The sequence below is a fragment of the Anarrhichthys ocellatus genome, unplaced genomic scaffold, assembly GCF_004355925.1.
Source record: "Anarrhichthys ocellatus isolate YVR2014 unplaced genomic scaffold, GSC_Weel_1.0 scaffold21, whole genome shotgun sequence".
Taxonomy (NCBI): domain Eukaryota; kingdom Metazoa; phylum Chordata; class Actinopteri; order Perciformes; family Anarhichadidae; genus Anarrhichthys; species Anarrhichthys ocellatus.
The window spans coordinates 5,778,553-5,785,043 of record NW_022280051.1 but is presented as its reverse complement, the minus strand read 5'-3'; the positions used below and the strand labels follow the sequence as shown (position 1 = coordinate 5,785,043).

At 44.2% G+C, this 6,491-nt stretch overlaps 1 protein-coding gene across 5 annotated transcripts in view; it reads right to left on the bottom strand.

Moving 5' to 3' along the window:
* The window catches only part of celf2 (cugbp, Elav-like family member 2), a 166,943-nt gene that overhangs the window by 133,989 nt on the left and 26,463 nt on the right, over positions 1-6,491 (bottom strand). The gene's annotated exons all lie outside the window — the stretch shown is intronic.

The following is a 6,491-nucleotide window of genomic DNA, read 5'->3' as shown; positions in this document are numbered from 1 at the left end:
CCTGTTATCCTGCCCCTCACACACACACACACACACACACACACACACACACACACACACACACGCACACACACATGCACACACACACGCACACACACGCACAGCCACCTCCGCTTCAGTCCATTCTCCCCCATGCCATGAATTATGAAACAGGGTAAATGGAACATCAAACACACACTGCTCGCACTCACAGGTTTACACATCCCACACACACACACACTCAAAGACACTCATAAAACTAGTACGCATACAACTCCACTATACACACACACACACACACACACTCATATTTTTTGAATTTACATCCATATCCACAAGCGAAACGTTTACATGGCACAGATCTTATTACTTATTAACTCGCTGCAGCTTGAATGTAACGTTATGAAGACTCTAATAAAAGCTCATTAGAGTAACGTTATGAGTAGGATGAGACTAAAGACAGTCAAACAACAGAGCACTCCTCTTATTTACTTGATATTTAGTCGAGGATGATGAGATCTGAGGATCCAACGATCAAGAACGGTTTTAAATTTGTAAGTTTGGGATTTAAAAAAAAGTGCAGCACTTGAAAGTTATGTGTGAATTTGATCCAAGCTGAAACATGAATGTAAGAAGTCATTTTATCTCATGTTCAGTCAAAAGTAATCTTTTTTCAGATAATTAAGATGAAAAAACTTCACTCGTTTCTGGCTTTTGCGGTTTTACTTGACTTCACTGGACTGCATTGAGAGCATATGGATTCATAAAGCTTGTTTTGTTTGTATTTAGGAATGAATCTCTATATATTTGGTACAATAAGCACTAATTAGTGCGGTCTGTTTTTGCGCTGCTGTTCCCAGAGATGACCTGTCAGTCAAACTTTCTGGCTTCTGCTTTGACCAGACAGTTCAGTCCTGCTGGCTATCCCTGTTAATGCTAACTGTCCCATTCTCCTTCTGTTTCTTTCTAATAAAGTTGGACTGATGGCAGATTAAATGCTTCTTCTTCTTCCTCTGTCATAGGCCAATAAAACCCATTCAAATATTGGATTACCCCAAACAAAAGCCCCAATATCCTATGAAATCCAATTGGATTACCTCAAAGATGCACAGGCACGAGGTTTAAAACGAGGCGGTTTGTCTCAGTTCATAACTTGTATTTTAGAGAAACATGTTTTTTAAAGAAGGTTTGTTTGTGTGGAGATGTCATGAAAAGCCTTTTCAAAATTCTCAATTACAGCGTGGACTTTTATTATTGCACAAGAGACCACTTTAGGCCTTCCCTCATTTCCCTCTGACCACAATCTTATTAGCTGCTCAACTACACAGCTACTTAAAACACAGAGCATGTGATGATTTTCAGGACTCAGCAGCATCAATTGCCCCTTGTTGGTCTGCATAAGTCGAGCCGATGGGATTTGGGTCGGAATTGATCACCGGGACGGAAGCAGATGGAGGAACAGCGTCCAGGTGGAGAGAAGCCAGACTTATGCTTCACGACGGGCCCGGCGGTGACGTAAAACGAAGCTGAAAGGGTGAGGGACTCCTCGGGCGACGGTGCCAGAGCCCGACGCAAAGACGGAGCAGGTGGCGGGACCCGGCGAGTACCGCGGGCATATTTTGGACACACACTCTGCATTAGTACTACATGTTGGGAGACGCTAGGAGCCAGCTGTCACGACACTTCTCAGCAGCATCGATGACGAGAGCTTTTGTTTAAAGCGGTCTGTCTCTCTTTTTCTTGATATTGGCAATGATACGACATGTAAAAAACACGAGACACCATGTTAAACCCCTCATGGGATTGCTGTTAACTCATCATCAATGACACTAGAAACCAGGTTACAGAAAGAAATCAAAGAATGAGCTCACATGCACTGCAGCAACCTGGTTACTGCAAAAAAACCTGCGTTTACATCCATCTTGTCAGCCATGTGAGATGTATCTGAAATGTCCCATTGAGCTGCAGAAACACTGAGGAGCGACTCCTCTTTTTGGTATTGGATACTGTTTTATGGTGCGTTCACACCAAATGCAAAGAACACTTTACTGGCGTTGTTGAATCAGAAGAAAACATCATTGTGCCTGCTGGCACCCAGAGCTCAGACCTGACGAACCTCTTTGTGTATAAATGTATGTGTTTAAACCACAGACTAGTCTATGGTACAAACAATAACGTCGCTGCTGTATTTATGCCGAGACGACGTGATGTGATGAGCAGCTACATTGTTAGCATAGCCTAGCATTGGTCAATCCGAACTCCATTCAGAAAACAAGCATTTTAAAAGTTGTTTGCTTGTTGTCTTGTGGACATTTATTGCAATTATATCCCAGAAACATCTGTTCATTTTGGTTCAACTTGCTCGTTACAGTGATGACAGCATTCCTTGGTTTGAAGGATCCTTGGTTTGTTTTGTCTGGATACAAGTACAGACAGAAAGATATTCAATTCATAATTATATAAGACAGAAAAAAGCTGCTTATTAACTGACCAATTATTTGAGCAATTTCATATTTGGTCATCCTTAAAGCCACGAGAGCTCCATCTATCTTTCTCTCCTTCATCATCCTCCTCTTTGAAGTCATTCTTACACTTTCTGCTTCAAACACTTCTCTCCTCCTCACATATACACAACCCGCTTCACATACTGCACCCACAATCCCCATCCAATCAACACATCCAAACACACACACACACACACACACACACACATCTTTAAAAACCGATAAACCGACTTTCACACCCTCCCAAGACTTCCCACTTCTTTGTCTTAATCGTATCTCCATCGCAGGTGTGTGTGTGTGTGTCTATGTGTGAGACAGCAAGTGTCGTTCTGGCAATCTGTGCCAGGTCTTAAGATGTCAGATGTGGGATGCTGGCCCGCCTCCAGATGGATCTAAACTCTCCCATTGGAGGATGAGTCTGGTAGATGGCCTTGCCAGAGCGCTGAAGGGGGATGAGCATTGTATGAAATCCAGACCTGAGCGACACCAACGAGCTGCCACTTCATTAATCATCCTCCGATTGATGCTGTATGCTCGAGTACTGGGAAGAACACAACTCTGAGTGACTCGACTCATACTCATAAAGGGATATTTCACCCACAATCTCCCCATAGGCTTGAAAGACGCCTGCAAAGAAGTCCTGAAACCATTAAAACCCACCGTATGAATTCAGCTTTTTATTGCAGCATTGGCATATAAACATCAGGACTGTTGATGTCAGTGAGAAAACTATAAAAGATCAATGCAATAATAACACATTATTTCACAATCAGCAATTCAAAGGGAAATACTCTACAGTTCTGATGCAGGAGTTACTGCGAAATAGACATTACACTGTAATATGCAGCAGTAAAACTGTGCATGTGTGCAATATAATAAGGGTGATAAACAAGTGCCCCAACAGGCGTGTGTGTGTGTGTACAAGCGAGTGCGCGCGAGTTAGCAGGGATGCATGCGCTCATGCATGTGTGACATATTGAGGACATTTAAACGCAGTGAGAGAAGCGACCTGAGAGGCAGAGAGGGTGAACAAAAGGGAGAAGTGGTTGTCGCGTGTTAGGCCTCATTTACCTTGTGATATTCAAAGGGCATGCATGCTGGTTGCAGCACACTACACACACACACACACACACACACATTGTATGTGTGTGTGTTGCTGTGTGAGCATTGCAAATTGCACAACTTTAATTCAGTGACGGAGAGATTCCTGAATAATCCATCATGCCTCTGGGAGAGGAGCAAAGACCTCCTGTCTTTTTGTCTCTCCCTCCTCCTCCCCATCTTTAATAACCCCCCCCCATATAATAACAGCGCAACAGATCAGCTCCATTAGCCCAGACCTCCTCACACATGCAAATGAGGCCGGTGTTATGGAGGCACGCGTCACGCATTACTGATGCCGCCCTCCCCGACCCATCACTGCTCACAACACAATGCATGTGTGTATGTCAAAGAGAGAGGGAGGGACAGGGAGAGTGTGTGTTACAGTGGTTAAATTGAGATGCATTAAGGTTTTATTTAGGCAAAGATTGTGGTTTGTCTCGTGAAATGAGTCCGTTTGGGCACGTAAGTTATGTATTTAAACTACTGTAAAATGACTCGACTTTGACTCAGTGAAAGTCCTGCGTTTGTTTGATCCGTCCATCCTCCCTGTGCTGCCTTCATCGTTCTTTATACGACGTCAGCTGCTCTGACGTTCTGCGTGGGTTTACATTGGAGTTAGTTGAAAGCCCCGAGGGTCTCGTACGGAGACTAAAGGGCACCTCGCTGTGTCGCTATCAGACGCCAAAGGGCACTGAGCGAGCGGCAGTACTTGACGAGTTGTTGAGGAGAACAGGTTGGGTGGATGGATGGAAAGATATTTGAGTGCTTCAGATGAGACTAACAGGGAAGCTCAATCCCGTCCTGCTACCTTGTTCGCCTTGATGGATGTGCTACATAATTGAGCTGAAATGATTGTTTGTCATCATTGTAAATAATTATGGCTCTTTTGTTGGCGACGTGGTTCCCTCTGAAGCTTTCGTTGGAAGGTTCAACACCAGGTCCTTTCATGTTAGTCCGCTTGAGAAACGGAAATCAGCCGCGTCCTTATCCGCCCTCTTGTTGCCGCTCTTTTAAAACTACGGATTTGATGAATAAACTTCACTTCCATAAACAATCGCTCCTGGCAGCCAGCCGGCGGTTACTCAGTGCCAAGTCCCCGGTGACAAGGTGTTTCATAAAAGGCCACCATATCAGATCTATCGCTGTCCATGTGAATGTGGGCCGATAAAAGAGGCCGGGGAATAAATCAATATCATGAATGCCAGTTCATCAGATTGGGAGGTAGCTCAGACGGCAGAATCTCAACCACTAATCTCTTTAATAGTCTGATATTACATTTTAATCCCAGTCTGAATCCTTCTCTCCTGTCTGTCAAGGAGTGAGGGGAGGACAGTAAATAGAGATAGAGAGGTATCAAAATAGAGGGGAAATCAGGGGGATTAAAGAGAGGGAGAGAGAGCAGAGAAAGGTGGAGGGGAAGTAGTAGAGGAAGAGAGATGGTTGGTTTATGGAGCGTCATGGCACGCTGCCATTTCAAGTCTAAATTTACAGTGCTGGGGTGATGGACTGTGAGAGACGGAGAGGCAATAAAGTGATGTCGATGAGAGCAGGGGACAAATTGATATGATCATAACATGTCACATTAAAGACACGGCTGCCATCCATCAACATGATAAAAGGCCTCCTTCATTCTAACACTAACACCACTGCCATTGATCTCCATGCGTCACTTAGGCAGCCGCTAACCATTAATGATAACTATCATTATCCAGTGATGGGGACGGCGACGATCTATCAGAGGTAGCTGAGGAGTCCACAACAACAACAACAAAAGATAACCCTCACTGATTCATTGCACTGACGAGCCCTCATGTTGGAGGGGAATTAGGTAGAAAAGACAATTATCTCTCTTCTCATTATGTCATAAAATGATGTGATGGTGATGAGCTGACAGAAGTGGGAGGAGAAGGGTGCATAAAGATCCACGGATGTTAAGAAGAGAAAACCCGAGGAGGCAGACACACTTCGCCAGAAAGCGGAATCGTCCTCGATGACGAGTTCTTGTTGTTGTTACCAGAAAGGATGGAGGGGGAGACGGAGAGGGGGAGACGGAGAGGGGGAGACGGACAGCGGGAGCAGAGGAAAAGCAGCGATAACAGCAAACATGCTTTTAAATCACCCTTGAACAAATCCGTAAATCAATATCAATTAGGCTGTGAAAGAGCCCAAATGGACAACTGGCTTTGTTTTAACTAATGAAGTCTGTGGAGAATCCCCTCCCGCCTCCCCTCCCCCACCCCCACTTCTCATTACCACCATGACAACGTAGAAGAAATGCACAGACAGATACACAGACTTGCTGTTGTATATTTAAAAACAGTAGTTTGTCTCAAATAAGCGATTTCCTAAACATCTTAAACTGGCCGGCATCTCGCTGACCTTTAATACGACGAATATTATCGAGTTCCATTGATTATATAACCGGGTTTCAACCCAACAAGGCGTCGACGTGTCTTGTGCGTAACATTTCCAAACACAAATGATGGTATATTGTTTTTGTTTCACAAGAAAATTGACATTTCATGCACTAAATGATGAATTGGTAATTAAAAGGAATCAGAAGTTAGAACTGTTAAGTATCGGTTAGCTGCTCTCATGGCACATCATGAACGAGTCAAAGAAGTCCAACGAGGAAAGAAACACAACTTACTAACTTGAAACTTGTGTCGGTGCCACAATGATTTGGATATAGTTTTCACTGAGTGACACACACACACACACACACACACACACACACACACACACACCATCCCTGGCAGGCAGCATGCAGCGAGGCTGCTCAGGGTTGCCATATCATTTTAAACATCCATCAGCTCAGCAGAGATATCATATTAGCTCCTCATCTGCATACGGCGCCGACAGAATGACAAACGAGAGAGAGAGAGAGAGAGGGGGAGAGAGAGA